Source organism: Dendrobates tinctorius, unplaced genomic scaffold, assembly GCF_039654945.1.
Source record: "Dendrobates tinctorius isolate UK_male_01 unplaced genomic scaffold, ASM3965494v1 ptg000043l, whole genome shotgun sequence".
NCBI lineage: Eukaryota > Metazoa > Chordata > Amphibia > Anura > Dendrobatidae > Dendrobates > Dendrobates tinctorius.
This window is the reverse complement of record NW_027361711.1, coordinates 28,868,325-28,885,005: the sequence shown is the minus strand read 5'-3', so window position 1 is coordinate 28,885,005 and position 16,681 is coordinate 28,868,325. Positions and strand designations below refer to the sequence as shown.

At 49.5% G+C, this 16,681-nt stretch overlaps 1 protein-coding gene across 1 annotated transcript in view; it reads left to right on the top strand.

Annotated features, from left to right (window-relative positions):
- The window catches only part of STK32A (serine/threonine kinase 32A), a 449,372-nt gene that overhangs the window by 150,814 nt on the left and 281,877 nt on the right, over positions 1 to 16,681 (top strand). The gene's annotated exons all lie outside the window — the stretch shown is intronic.

Genomic DNA, 16,681 nt, shown 5'->3' with positions numbered 1-16,681 from the left:
GCTGCAGTAGAGTTGAGCGAAACGAGTCGGCCAAATTCAGAAGTCGCCGACTTTGGCGAAAGTCGGGTTTCGCCGATCAAAACCCAACCATAGCGTGAGGTCGGCCATGAGGTCGCCAACTTGAGCGCCAAAGTCGCGTTTCCCACAATGCTTCCAGCGCCTTTTCTTAGCCAATCATCAAGGACGCACACTGTGGGCAACGCGATTACATAGGCAGCGGCCCTCACCATCTTAGAAAAGGGCATTCAAGTGATTGGCTGGCTTTGTGTGGCGTCACAGTGGCTATAAAAGGCTGTGAGCGCCGACCGCCATCTTACTTCTGCTGATCTTAGCATAGGGAGAGGTTGCTGCTACTCGTTCTCAATAGGGAGAGTGTTTAAGCAGGAAAAAAAAGTGCTTCTGCTGATAGCGACTTTCACTGTACAACACAACAGTATAGTGTGCAGTGACAGGGAAGGCTATATTTGTGTGCAGCAGCTCGGTTGGTGATAAGGCTGCCTTATAAGGCTCCTTGATAGCTGCATTGCTGTTTGCACACTGCTGTGCATAGTGCTTTTTTAAAAGCAAAAAAAACTTTTATTCTTTTTCTCTGCACAGTTACGAATCCTTCATTTTTCACACTTTTGTGTGCAGCAGCGCTGGTGGTTATTAGGCAGCCTTATAAGGCTACCTGATAGCTGCACTGCTGTGTGCACACTGCTGTGCAGACTGCTTTTTTCAAAGCAAAAATACTCTTATTCCTTTTTTTCTGCTCAGTAGTTACTGAGTGTAAATTTTTGCACACACCGTATAGAGGTGTACGCTCCTCACACACTACTGTGTACCGGCTGGTATCACGGACAAATACATGCTATATGACTGTGACTCCGTAAAAAAATACACGGAGATTAACATTTTTCCATGCATACACCGTATAGAGGTGTCCGATTCTCAAACAGTATCGGATATCTGGTGTTCTTATTAAGGTCACATCTACACAGAGTCAGCATGTGTGTGTGACACTCCGTAAATACATATACGGACATTTCCATTTCTCCATACACCGTATTGAGCTGTCCGATTCTCAAACAGTATCAGATATCTGGTGTTTTTATTACGGTCACATCTACACAGAGTCAGAGTGTGTGTGTGAGACTCTGTAAATAAATATACGAACACTTCCATTTCTCCATACACCGTATTGAGCTGTCCGATTCTCAAACAGTATCGGATATCTGGTGTTCTTATTACGGTCACATCTGCACAGAGTCAGCATGTGTGTATGACACTCCGTAAATACATATACGGAGATTGACAGTTTCACCAACAACGCATACAGCTGTACACTTCTGATACACTACCGTATATCTGCCTGTTGGATTACAGTGAAATACATATTGAGTGAGCGTCTGTGACTCACAAAATATATACGGAGATTTCACTTTTTACATACACCTTACACAGCTGTACACTCCTCATACAGTACCATTTCTCTGCTGGCATTTTTGACACATTTTCCCAAACATGAGGAAGTATGGTGGAAGAAACCGCGGAAATGGGCGGAGGGGCACAGCTGGTACTGATGGTGGTGGTGGTGCATCAGCTGGTTCTGCCAAAAGCACAATAGCAGCTAAGGCAGGAGGTGTTGAGCCTGCGTTATCGTCTGGCACAAGAAGGCCTTTAAGGTTCCCTTTTCTAGGAGTAGGTAACCCATTTTTAAAGCCGGAGCATCAGGAACAGGTTTTGGCTTACATTGCCGAAACAGCCTCCAGCTCTATTGCCTCCTCTTCTGAAGTTACAAAAACTGCAAGCACAGAGTTGTCAGTGCAGGCTTCTGGTCAGGAGCAACACCTTTCCTTGTGTCCTTCACCACCCACACCAAAAGAGATGGATGCCACAGCACACATTTCAGATTACTACATGGAGCTCTTTTCACATACCATTCCTGGGTTATCAAGTCAAATCCTGAATTCCCCAGTCCAAGATGAATCTGACATGGAGTGCACTGATGCACAGCCACTGCTAGATGATTCTGCTGGCACATTCACCCACAGCACTACATTGCCCTCGCAGTCTACAGAGCCTGAATCAGACCCTGATGAAACTCAGGTGCCCCTTCCCGCATACTATACCACCTTACATGGTGATACAGAGGAAGGTACAGAGGAAGGTGCATGGATGACCCAGTTGTTGACCCGGATTGGCATCCATTGGGGCAAAAGGGTGCCGGTGACAATAGGCCAGAACAGGAGAAGGATCCGCAGCAGGCATCGTCGTCGCAGCAGCGGTTATCCGACAGGCCCGTAGCTGTCAAAAAACTTGTAAGAAAACTAAAAGAGTTGCAGGACAGCTTGGCCAGACTGTCAAATTAGCACAGCGTGCAAGCCCAGAAAATTTGTACCATAGTAGGAAGAGTGCAGTGTGGCACTTTTTTGAACAAAATCCTACTGATGATGCAAAGGTTATCTGTAACAAGTGCCAAAGGACCTTTACCAGAGGGAAAAATCTGCGAAATTTGAATACCAGTTGCATGCTTAGACATTTAACCAACATGAATTTGCAAGCGTGGACGGACTACAAAAGCTCAGGTAGCACATGTGCACCTGCTCCGACTGAAGTTAGCCGGCAACGCTCCATTGCTTCCCCGACTGTAAGGCCACCGCTAAGCACACCACCATCATGAAATGTTGAGGTGTCGTCGCTAGGCCAAAGCAGTCGGGGATTCACAATATTTTCGCGAGGAAACACCGAATCTAGGCCATCAACACCCTCACCATCACCAACCCCTTCTCAGTCCGTCAGGTCCAACGCTAGTTCCCCCACATGCAGCTCTCAAGTCCAGCTCACCCTACCAGACACTCTCAGTAGGACAGAAAGTACTCATCCTCTCATCAATGTACACTGGCTTTGAACGTCTAGATTGCCAAACTGATCTCACTAGAGATGATGCCCTTCCGTTTGGTTGAAAGCAAAGATTTCCGAGAGCTCATGGCCTACACTGTCCCATGCTATGACCTACCCAGTCGGCACTTCTTTTCTCAAAAAGCCATCCCTGCCTTCCACCGGCATATGAAAGACCGCATTGTCCATGCACTAAAACAATCAGTGAGTGGAAAGGTGCACCTCACAACAGATGCATGGGACAGTAGGCATGGTCAGGGCCATTACGTGTCCATCACTGCGCACTGGGTTATTGTGGTGGATGCAGGCTCCACAGGGGACAGCGGCAGTGGAACAGTGCTGCCTAGCCCACGGTATAGGAAACAGTTGGCTGTAGGCGTTCGACCCTCCTCCTCCTCCAGAAGCGAAAGCTCGTCGACAGAGTGCAGTCGCATGAGCACTCCAGTCACATCTGTCAGTGTTGAACACGAGGTGTCCCACTATCGAACAGCTAGTGGTAAGCGGCAGCAGGCTGTTTTAAAAATGATGTCTTTGGGTGACAGCAGACACACCGTGGAGGTACTGGCCGACTACTTGCATCGACAAACTGTGTCATGGCTGGGCAATCTACATCTTGAGCCCGGCAAGGTAGTCAGTGATAATGGGCGGAATTTTGTGGCAGCCATAGCCCTTTCAAAACTTACACACATACCTTGCCTGGCTCACACCTTGAACCTGGTGGTGCAGTGCTTCCTAAATAATTATCCGGAGTTAACAGCCCTGCTCCATAAGGTGCGAAGACTGTGCTCGCACATCCATCGCTCGCCCGTACACTCCAGTAGTATGCCGAAGCTGCAGCGATCACTCCACATCCCCAAGTACCGCCTAATCATAGACGTTGCTGCAAGATGGAACTCCACCATGCACATGGTTGAGAGGCTGTGCAAACAGAGGCAGGCTGTAATGCATTTGTGGGAGGATACACGGGCAGGCAGTTTGAGGGCAGACATGGAGTTGTCGGGTGTGCAGTGGTCAAAGCTGAAAGACCTCTGTAAAGTCCTTCAGTGTTTTAAGGAATGCACACGGCTGGTAAGCGCAGACAACGCCATCATAAGCATGAGCATACCACTTATGCATAAGCTCATGCAAACTTTGACGCACATTAAGGATCAGGCGTCTGCAGCTGAGCAACAGGAGAAGCAGGAGGAGGAGGACGGAAGCCTTGATGACAGTCAGCCATTGTCTGGTCAGGGAACTGTCGTGGACGAGGTGGAGGAAGAAGAGGAAGATGAGAAGGAGGGGGATGATTATTTTGGGGAGGAGGATGATTCTCAGGGGGCAATAGAAAATGTGGGCATGCCAAGGTCAGGTACAGGGTTTGTGCGTGACTGGAGGGATGTGGATTTGCCAGAAAGTGCTCCTCCACCCACCACTGGCAGTGCAGCATTGACACCTGGAACATTGGCCCACATGTGTGATTATGCCTTGCGGATCCTAAAAAGGGACCCCCACATTGCCAAAATGATGAGGGATGACGACTACTGGTTGGCCAGCATCCTGGATCCACGCTATAAAGGCAAATTACACAACATCATGCCACAGGAGAACCTAGAGTTAATATTGGCTAACAAACAAGCAACTCTGGTAAACCGTTTGTTAAAGGCATTCCCAGCACACAGCAGCGGAGCTGGTTCCTTCATGAGCCGTAGTGGGCAAAATGGAAGAGGTGTTCTTGGTGCACACAGCCGAACTGGCGTTGGAGACAGGGGTTTCCTGACCATGTTGTGGTCTGATTTCTCAAGTACCGCGCACACGACAGCTAATACTGAATCGATTGAAAATGACAGGAGACAGCAGTTGCCAACTATGGTTACAAACTACTTCTCCCATATCGAGGTTCTCCCTCACAGGTCATTGCCCTTTGATTATTGGGCCTCTAAACTGAACACATGGCCTGAATTGACACAATATGCCTTACAGGAGCTTGTTTGCCCTGCTGCTAGTGTGCTATCTGAAAGAGTCTTCAGTGCTGCTGGATCAATCCTGACAGAAAAAAGGACCCGTCTGTCGACCCAAAATGTTGATCTAACCTTCATTAAAATGAACCATGCATGGGTTTCAAAGGATTTTGTCCCACCTTCCCCTGATAACACATAGGTTGCCAGAAAAAAGGCTCGCTTTTGTCCTCCTCTTCCTTGGACTTCTGCAATTCCTCCATTTGCAGCTGCTGAAAGTCCAGCCTACACATCAACATATGCCATTTTTTAAACCTCCCTAACTGGGCTGCCCACCCCCCCATGACCGGGGTCACCACCTGGCGCACCCGGGCAAGTGCTGTTGCCCTGAACAGGTGTGTGGTCCCACCCTTGGGCAACGGCACTGGCACAGGGCCTCTCATAGTACAATAAAGTGTCTCTGATGGTGGGGGGCCCCCTCGCCGTCAGATACATTGGCGTACTATGAGGGGCCCTGTGCCAGTACCGGCGCACATGAGTGGGTCCCTCCTGCTTGCTCAGTGACACAGCACTTGCAGTACTTACCTCTCCATGCTCCACCGCCGTGACGTCTTATGCCTTTCCTGACAGTGACATTCAGGTTAGAGAGCGCGATGACATCACGTCTGTATGCCCTCTACCGAAACAGTACGAGTGCAGAGAGCTTGAAGATGGCAATGCTGAGGATTCCAGAGTAGAGCAGTGCCCAGCGAGGAGAGGTATTTAATTTTTTTAAATATTGGGAGCAATATACACTGGAGAATGGTATCTGGGGCCCATCATACACTGGAGCATCATCCATTTGACCCATCATACACTGGAGCATTCCAAATGGGGGACATCAGACACTGTAGCAGCATTTACGGGGCCCATTATACACTTGAGGATTATAAATGGGGCCCATTATATATGGAGCATTATTTGGGCCCATAACACACTGGAGCATCGTCCATGGGGACCAACATATACTGGAGCATTCCAAATGGGGGACATCAGACACTGGAGCTGCATTTATGGGGCCCATTATACACTGGAGCATTAGAAATGGGGCCCATTATATATGGAGCATTATTTGGGCCCATAAGACAGTGGAGCATCATCCATGGGGACCAACATATACTGTAGCATTATGTGGAGCTCATCATATACTGTATGGAACATTATATGGGACCAATTATTCTGTATGGAGAAATATATTGGGCTCATTATTCTGTATGGCGCACTAAGTGGTGGCCATAATACTGTATGGAGTAATATACTGTCCGTTTTTTGAGCTATTGTAGAATTTAAAATAGATATCAGTCATGTCATGTAAGCAGTGAAGTATTTTTCATTGTACTGTACCTATATTTCTGTGCCGTATCGGAGCATTATGAATTGTGGTATGTGTTAAAAGGGCGCACTGACACTCTTTGGCCCAGGGCACATGAAAACCTGGCGCCAGCCCTACCCCCCCACATCTTTAGCCAAATAACCCCCAGTTTTCAATGCGTAACTATTATTATAAAGTAAATTAAGGTTGACAAGCTTAAGTAATAAGAATTGATGTCGTTGGCATTGAAATGGGCACTGTAGGTGTGTTTACTGTCCTCCACTCCCTGCCGACTTTGCTTCCCCATTGACTTGCATTGGGTTTCGTGTTTCAGTCGGACCCCGACTTTTCCCTATAGTCGGCCGATTTCGTTCTACCAGAATTTTAAGAAAGTAAAGTCGGGTTTCATGAAACCCGACTCAACCCGGAAAAAAGGCAAAGTCGCTCATCTCTAGGCTGCAGTACTCATTTTGGAGAAATTTTTTATATGTGTTTTGAAATATCTTCAGTGCATCATTTCTTTGTAATGTTTTAGGCACACCGTTGTGATACATTTACGTTTTTGAAGGTACATAGGGCAGCTCAGATATCTCGACGTCTACTTTAGAAAACACAAAAAATATAAATAATTATTTCAAGGAAATTGTGAAATGATATGTCATGTACACACTTGTCAGCACTTGATGTGGAGTGCGCCTGCATAGGTTAATTTATCCCCTCTCACTCAATCCAGCCCTCAACCCTGTTTTAGGCTATAAAATGAGCATAAATCACACCCTGACATATTCAGCACACCCCAATTACTTAACCCTGCCACCACTCATCAAACACAGGGGGGAGAGGATGAGTCTCCATAATATGTTAATGCCAGACAATCAAAAGTTCACACACTCTCTGACTGGCAATTGGATTCTATTAGAGCATACAATGTCCAACCTATTAAAAATTTTAAGTCATTTGTCCGAGCATTTCTCTTACTCCCTGATATAACTGAGCGGGAATTTGCCGATAACGTTCCCGAATTGGTGCTGCATCCCCCATTGGTATTTCATGAGTAATAGCCGTAGTACAGCCAAAGTCATCCTCATGATTCGCAAACACGGACTTGTATCGCCCGAGTAATGCTTCCACTTGTTGTACTTGGGCAGGTGTGAGTTCAGATAGTTCGGCGTGCATCTGATCTAGTATGTGTCAACGCTCCTGGATGTATTGTGGTTCTGTTGTCGGAGAAGTTTTGTGAACTTCACCAACCACAGGTCTTCTGGATTAACCGCCAACTGTATGGCCTGGGGCGGCATGATTTCATCAGGCACGCCCAGTATCCGTGCCACTTCGCCCCTGTGTGGGACCACAACTTCCTGATCTGTCAAATTAACGCAGCATACGAACACCGTCCCTTCACGTACGACGGCCAGTATCTGTGCTACTAAGAGTCCTGCAGTCAATTGTTCAGTTAAGGAGGGTTCCAGTTGTACTTCTACTCCCTCCAATGGGGCATGTTCTCGGACTGGCAGAGTCACTACAGTCTGTCCTGGTACAACCACTTTTCCCAATGTTTCCCCATGGCTAGAAGCCTCCTGGGGTTGAGCTGTACGAATCGCTGGGGGTATGCGGATTCTACTGTTTCAAGGAAAAATGAGAGGGTTCATCGATGAGCAGTTTTCCGAACTCTTTTAGGATGTTCATCCCCAGGGTCACAGTATGAACGTGACCGGCTTCCCCCAGGGTCAGGACTGCACCCTTCCATCCAAGGCTTTTTCAGCACAGGGAGACCTGCATCCACACCACCCCTGCAACTGGGATGGGCAAGTGATTTGCCGCTGTCAGGTTTACTACCTGGCCCCACGCAGGCCGTAGAGTCTCTGGGAAGTGTTGACAGAAATAAGTTTCGGGCATCGTTGTCACTTGAGACCCACTATCCACCAGGCAACGCATGGATCGGCTATTGAACTCAGCCCAGACCAGCGGGCACATAGACACCAGATTTGCGGGACTTTCACTACTCCTTCCTTTCCATTCTGGCTCCGGGGACGACGTCCCCCAGGCTCGGAGCCCTATAGTTTAACGGACGGTGCGGCTGGGGCCCGTTCTGCCGTGGACATTCCCTAGTCATATGTCCTATTATAGCAAGCGAAGGGCCTCTGTCAGCGGAACCTTCTGGCATCGTTAAGGGCATCTGCATCACTTTGGCTCCCTGCTGCGTACTGGCCGGTTTCAACTTTCTCCTTCACCTGAGCCAATTCCCCTTGAATGTTCACCAGCTCCTTTCTCGTCTCTTCAACCCATTTTGGTTTGACAACTGTCTTAACTTCTGCTTCACCACTCTGAACCTTCCCAACCGGGACTGTCACCCGCTGCTCCTGTTCACGTAAACGGGCCTCTTTTCCTATGTCAGCAAAAGTGATGCAAGCATCCGCCCACACCTACTCTCTCAGGGTCTGCTTGGTCGGGGCGTCCCGCAGGCCAGTCACCAATAAGTCATGCAACATGACATCTGTCGGTCCTATCTCCACTCCGGCCTTTCTAGCAATGGCGGTGTGTAACTCTTTGTTATGATTGAGTCACCGAGGAGGAATAAACAAAACACAAGCTCAGCCCAGAAAATCAGTGAGGTTGGAAACTAGCGGATTGCAGACCCCTAATCCTATCACACAACTAACAGTAGCCGTGGAGTGTTCCTACGGTGATCCTAGACACCTCGTCACAGCCGGAGATCTACATAAGCCTAAAGAGAGAAAAGTGAAAAACTGACTGCCCCAGAGCAGACCCCAAAGCAATAGGCAGCCCCCAACATATAATGACGGTGAAGCAAGATGAAAACACTAACACAGATAGAAAGATAGGTTGAGCAAACAATGGGGCCCAAGCTAACTAAAAAGGACAGGACAGAAAATCTGCTGTATGCAATCCGAGAAAACCCTGCTAAAAATATTACCAACACAACTGATAAGCAAAAAGGACCCTGAAGTCACTAGACTTCAAACCCTATATCAGCACTCAGAATATTCTGAAAGCAGAGCAAAAGAGAACACTGATCAAGGAAAAAGGAATCCAGCACACCCCCAGCCGGGGTTGGCTGAACTCAGAAAACAAGGAAAACAAAGCCAAAACTAAAAAGTTCAATAGCAGAGCAAAAACTTATCTTTGGGAAGCAGGAATCAGACTGGTCTCCAAGAATCCAGCAGAGAAATCACCAGCCACTCAGAAGGGCGTTGGCTGCCTTATATCCAGTCTGAAGTTCCCGTTACCCAGTCACAATCCACCTGATCAGGTGTTTGGTGTAAGCATCGTTCCTATTCTGCTGTGTTCCGGACTTTGCCCTTACTGTTGCCCTTAAGCCTGGCTTCGTTCGGCCATACTGGTTCCTGTGACATCACCGCCTGTTGGTCCCGCCCGCCGGGTTTAAATAGCTTTCCTGGACGTTACTACCTTGCTTGTATATCTCGTTCTGTACCTGATCTGCTAGCTGGGAGTTGCACGCTGTGCTACCTCCTTCCTTCCTGCTGAATCCACCTGGATTACCTGCTGCCTAACTGCCGCTGCCTGGACCTTCTGACGGTGTCGGCCTGAAGGCTCCTTCCAGCCCTGCCTCCACCGCTCACCGCTACTACAGCACTCACGGTATGCGCTGAAGATCTTGACTGCTGTGTGCGTTCCACCTGAGAGACTATCCCTGCTACCTTTGCACATCCAGTATCTATTACCTAGTGACTTTCTCTGCCACTGCACTGTGCCCGAAGATTCCCCTCCCGCAAGGGAGAGGGCTAAGTGACTGTCCTTGCCTGCATTCTTAAGACTGTGTCTGCTTACATCTACATAGTGCTGGTGTACAACTTGCTATCTACTGGACTGAGTTCTGCTGCTCTTACCACTGCTGTCATTATCTGGCTCCGCCAGCACCTGTGCTGTTCTGTGCTGCTTGTTTAATACAAACTACTTTCACGTATACCTGTGTCTGTGACTCTATCATCTAGCCACTTTCTTCATAGAAACCTACTATACATCGTTACAGGATATACAAGCCACCAATATGGAGACCGCAGGTGTAGAGTCCCTGGAGAAACGTGTAAGCAAGCAGCTTGCTTTGATACGGCAGGATGTGGCAGGCATTAGGACCCAGCTGGACACGCTGGAGCAACGTATCGAACACAACGCCGGGGCAGCAGAGGCACAGTTGCAACGACTGGCAAATCGGATTACGGCGCTGGAACAAGCAGCTCCTCTTCAGGGTGATCGTGTTCTGGCGTTGGAGCAAGCGATTCCTATGCAGCTTGATCGGATTGCTGCTCTGGAACAGGCCCCAGCCGCGCAGGTAGCAGGTGTTGCCCGGGATACTACACCGACCTTCCCGAAGCTTCCACCCTTCCGGTTCGCTGGCGAGAGGGATAAATTCCGAGGATTTTTGAACCAGTGCCGGATCTTCTTTGCTGCTCATGCCCCACAGTTCACTACGGAACGCTCCAAAGTTCTGACCATAGTCATGCTGCTGTCTGGTAAGGCGCTCGCGTGGGCCAACCCTTTGATTGAGACCGACGACCCTCTGCTTAACTCTATGGACAATTTCATTGCCGCAATGACGCAGATGTTTGATGACCCGAACCGAGCTAATACTGCTGAGACGACGCTGCTGACCCTTCGGCAGGGGAAGCGTTCGGTGCTGGAGTATGCATTGGACTTCCGTAGATGGGCTTTAGACACCACCTGGAACGGGGCAGCCAAGCAGGCCATCTTCCGCAGGGGATTGTCCACGGCAGTTAAGGATGAACTGGCACGCGGGGACTCGCCCGTGCTTCTTGGGGACTTCATCAACCACTGCATCCGCATTGACAATCGACTCTCTGAGCGCAGACAGGAGCGCTGGTCTGATCTACGGTTTAATAACACTGTTCCGTTCTCTTCTCCCTCCAGAGATGTCACCAGCAGGAGGAATCCCGAGCCCGAGCCCGAACCGATGCAGGTGGATGCCGTACGTAGAAATCCTCCTGATGCCCGCAAGGAGCATCGCTTTAAGGAAAACCTGTGCTTCTACTGCGGGGGGACCGGTCACTTCATCTCCGAGTGTCCAGTCAGGAGACGTAAGACGGCTGCAGCTATCATTGATTGTAACTCTGAGGCGGGGGAGTCCTGCGTCCTAGATCTGAACAATTCGGGGGGCAGAGACAATCAGAGAGACCTGGACTTTGCCGATATGAATTCGCTGGCATCTCTTCCATTGAACGCAGTGGTGATCTCGATGACATCCGTCGTTTCCTCCTTCGCTACTAAGAAGAATTCCCACTATTACCTATCCTTGAGGGTCTGCTTCCAGGGTCGGTGTGTCGAGAGCGCCACCATGTTGGACTCCGGGGCCAGTGGAAACTTCATGGATATCGCGTTTGCTAGGAAGCATGGAATCAGGGCAGTGAAGAGGGAGTCGTCAGTCTTGATGGAGACAGTAGACGGGTCACCACTTACATCGGGACCGGTAACCATGGAGACTGAGTCGGTGAAGGTATGCATTGGAGAGGACCATGTGGAACATTTGTCCTTTTTACTAATATCTTCTCCTCACTTTCCTATTATCCTGGGGTTACCTTGGCTCCAGGTTCAGAATCCTCGCATCAACTGGGAGACCAGGGAAGTGCAGTTCCCTCCAAGTTCTAACAGCAACCCCGCTATTCCTAAGGTCGCTGCTATCCCCAAGGTAGTAGCTACGACTGAGGGACAATTACCAATGGAGTATCAGGATCTGGCAGAGGTATGTGATAAGAAGAGGGCAGATATGTTACCTCCCCACCGGCCTTATGATTGCCCGATAGAACTGATATCTGGGGCGGAGATCCCATTCGGGCGTATTTACCCTTTGTCTGGTCCTGAATTAAAGGCCTTGAAGGATTTCATCGACGAGAATCTCGCCAAGGGCTTCATCCGACCGTCTACTTCTCCTGCGGGTGCACCAATCTTCTTCGTGAAGAAAAAGGACGGGGGTCTGCGTCCTTGCATGGACTACCGTGATTTAAACAAGGTAACGGTCATGAATCGGCACCCGCTACCCTTAATCTCTGAACTACTGGAGAGGGTGAAGCAGGCTAAGATATTCACCAAACTGGATCTTCGGGGAGCCTACAATCTCGTGAGAATTCGGTCTGGAGATGAGTGGAAGACGGCCTTCCGCTGCCGTTATGGACACTTCGAATCACGGGTCATGCCGTTCGGACTACGAAATGCTCCTGCAACCTTTCAGCATTTTGTTAATGACATTTTCCGAGATGTGCTTGATGTATTTATGGTTGTGTATCTCGATGACATTTTAATCTTTTCCAGTGATCTCGAGGAACATCGGCTCCACGTGAGGACAGTGCTGCAACGCCTGCTGCATAACCATCTTTACATCAAGTTGGAGAAATGCAAGTTCCACAGGGCAACAGTGCAGTTCCTCGGTTATGTCATCTCTCCACAGGGTCTCCAGATGGACGATCAAAAGACCAGAGCGATCCAGGAGTGGCCAGCGCCAGGATCGGTGAAAGAAGTTCAGAGGTTTGTGGGATTCGCCAACTTCTATAGGCGCTTCATCCGTAACTTCTCTGAGATTGTGGCTCCCATCACCCAACTGACCAAGAAGGGGGTACCGTTCCGGTGGACTCCGCAAGCCCAGGAGGCGTTCACACGGCTGAAGGACAAATTTGTGTCGGCTCCCATCTTAAGACATCCAGACCCAGACCTGAGCTTTACTCTTGAGGTGGACGCATCGGATGTCGCCATCGGCGCAGTGTTGTCACAGAGAGGAGGTGAGAAGGCAGTTCTTCATCCTTGTGCCTTTCTTTCTCAGAAGCTATCCCCGGCGCAGAAGAACTATGACGTAGGGAACAAGGAGTTACTGGCGATTGTGACGGCATTCAAGGAGTGGAGACACTTGCTGCTGGGGTCCTCAACTCCGATTACAGTTCTTACCGACCACCGAAACTTGGAATTCATGCAGTCCGTAAGATGTTTGAACCCACGTCAGGCACGTTGGAGCTTGTTTCTAAACCAATTCAACTTCATCATCTCCTACAGGTCGGGGGCACGGAATGGTAAGGCAGATGCGCTATCTAGGATTGCTGCTCCTGAGGAAGTGATTAAGTCGTCTCCTAGTACTGTTGTGTCTCCCGCTCATTTCATCTCTGCAATCCATCATCAGGATCTTCTGTCTGAGATCAAAGCAGCATATGTAGCAGATCCGTTGCTAAGGCAACCTACCCCCAAAGTAAGCCTAAATTACAATGGAGGAGTGTGGTTACAGGAGAATCGGCTGTATGTACCAGAGGTGACAAGACTTGAAGTCCTCCGACTGATCCATGATTCTAAGATTGGGGGACATCGTGGAATAACGAAGACCCAAGAGTTCCTGGCTCGGTACTTCTGGTGGCCTTCGTACCGGAAGGATGTGGAGGGATACGTGTCATCCTGCGAGGTATGTGCTCGGTTCAAGACGCCTCGTGCGTCGCCTTCCGGGTTGTTACAACCCTTGCCTATACCATCTCGTCCCTGGAGATCCATCTCAATGGACTTTATTGTTGAACTACCGGTCTCCAAGGGTAAGAACACCATTCTAGTGGTCGTGGACCGCCTCACTAAGGCAGAACACTTTATCCCTTGCGCTGGATTACCCACAGCAAAACAGACTGCAGACTTGTTGATTCAAGAGGTGGTCCGTCTGCACGGAGTCCCGGATGAGGTGATCTCGGATCGTGGGGTGCAGTTCACGTCTAGGTTCTGGAGGTGTTTCTGCGCGGCTCTGGATATTAGAGTAAGTCTGTCTTCGGCTTACCATCCACAGACTAATGGACAGACGGAACGTACGAATCAGACCCTGGAGCAGTACCTCCGTTGCTACTTAAGTCATCTGCAGGACGATTGGGTAGATCTGCTTCCCCTGGCAGAGTTCACATATAACAACTCGCAGCACTCCTCGACTAAGCAGTCACCGTTCTTTGCTAATCAGGGTTACCACCCAAGCATCTTGCCGCAGTTCCCCAAGGAGGCTGCAGTGCCTGCTGTGTCTGACCATCTTTCTTTCTTACAGCAGAATTTGGAAGCTCTGAAGACCACCTTGACGACTGCGCAGGAAAGGTATAAGAGAGCAGCAGATCGTACCAGGAGGCCGGCTCCGGTGTATAGGGTGGGAGATACGGTCTGGTTGTCTACCAAGAATCTGAGGGTGAGGGCACCGACTGTCAAGCTGGGGCAGAAGTTTGTAGGGCCATACAAGATCGTGGCTCTAGTGAATTCGGTAGCGGTGCGTCTGAAATTACCCCCTGCCTGGAAGGTTCACCCGGTGTTCCATGTTTCACTACTAAAGCCAGTTGTACCAAATTCTTTCCCAGGGCGTACTTCCTCTCCTCCAGCTCCAGTGCTCGTTGATGGACATGAACAATATGTCGTGGAGAAGATTCTGGATTCACGGATCTTCAGAAGGAAGTTGCAATACCTGGTCAAGTGGCAAGGATACTCTGTCGAGGAGAATTCCTGGGAACCGGTGGAGAATATCTGTGCTCCGCGGCTGCTGGAGCAGTTTCATCTAAGGTACCCGGACAAGCCTGGTCGAAGATTGTCCGGAGGACATTCTTTAAGGGGGAATAATGTAAGCATCGTTCCTATTCTGCTGTGTTCCGGACTTTGCCCTTACTGTTGCCCTTAAGCCTGGCTTCGTTCGGCCATACTGGTTCCTGTGACATCACCGCCTGTTGGTCCCGCCCGCCGGGTTTAAATAGCTTTCCTGGACGTTACTACCTTGCTTGTATATCTCGTTCTGTACCTGATCTGCTAGCTGGGAGTTGCACGCTGTGCTACCTCCTTCCTTCCTGCTGAATCCACCTGGATTACCTGCTGCCTAACTGCCGCTGCCTGGACCTTCTGACGGTGTCGGCCTGAAGGCTCCTTCCAGCCCTGCCTCCACCGCTCACCGCTACTACAGCACTCACGGTATGCGCTGAAGATCTTGACTGCTGTGTGCGTTCCACCTGAGAGACTATCCCTGCTACCTTTGCACATCCAGTATCTATTACCTAGTGACTTTCTCTGCCACTGCACTGTGCCCGAAGATTCCCCTCCCGCAAGGGAGAGGGCTAAGTGACTGTCCTTGCCTGCATTCTTAAGACTGTGTCTGCTTACATCTACATAGTGCTGGTGTACAACTTGCTATCTACTGGACTGAGTTCTGCTGCTGTTACCACTGCTGTCATTATCTGGCTCCGCCAGCACCTGTGCTGTTCTGTGCTGCTTGTTTAATACAAACTACTTTCACGTATACCTGTGTCTGTGACTCTATCATCTAGCCACTGTCTTCATAGAAACCTACTATACATCGTTACATTTGGTTTCTTTCATCCAAATCAGCCTCACTACCTTCCTTCACCAGAAGAGGTAGATCCTCTGACACAAAAGGTGAATGAACAGATGAGCTCACAACACTCTTGCAGCGCATTCATATACTGCGTAACCGTCTCCCCCTCCTTTTGCTTGCGGCTAAATAGGCGAGTCCTAAGTTCCCCTATGTCAGTGGGGTCCCCATACGTCACCTCTAAGATTTGGAGCACTTTAGTAAAAGTATCATGGTCTCGGGGGGTCAGCAGCATCTCGGAGTCTCTCGCCTCTCCATCCAAAGCCATAATGGCCACCTCGGCCTCTAGCGCGGGAGTCATAGGGTGTATTCTCATTAGGCCCCTCATACGCTCTGTCCAGCTCCACAATATAGTGTTAGACCCCATAAATTTAGGCAAGTTATTCAACATGGCCTCCAGGGAGATACTGGTTCTGGGCCCTGCTGCCTATTCTGCCGCCTCCATGCTGCTAGACTGCATCCTGCCAACTACGCCAAAATGTAAAGGTACTGGAAGTGAAGTTTGTTGGATGCAGTGAAGAGCAGGAGGCAGAGAAGGGGTTAACAGAGTTTACTTTAAACAGGATATTGAGTACAAGGGATACTCCGCACAGGGAGATGAAATCAGCAACAAAATGGCTCAGGAACACTGAGCGCAACAACAGTATTTACACAAAAAAACACAATATTTGGGGAAAGAAGTGTACGGAAGAGGTAACTTATCGCTTGAAGTTCTTGATGGGGAGAGGCTGGAATATCTCCCACCGACGTCGTAGTCCGTGGACAATGTCTCTGGCTCTGTTGCGGAGGAACAAGATGCCCTATCTTCCAACCGTGCCGATGTATCCGGGCTTGCTTGGTTTGAGTACGATGGTATGTGGGAACAGTCTCTATTGTTGGTTCCTCTGGGATGTCGCAGAACACGAGCAGCATGCAGGCTCAAAGGACACGGCAGCGTGCGAACCTCTAACGGGCTCGCTATGATCCGAGCGAGTAAAAATGTCTTTCACGGTGAGCGATAAGGACCTGACTGGTACAGGAACATTCAAGGGCAGCTCAGTCTGGATGCTCTCCAATGGTAAGTCAATGTGCAGGGAGCTAGAGTATGTGGCGTTCGCAGTCGGAGCAGTGGGGAAGGAGTCAACCTTCACCCTGTACTGGTGTTGCCTTCCCGCT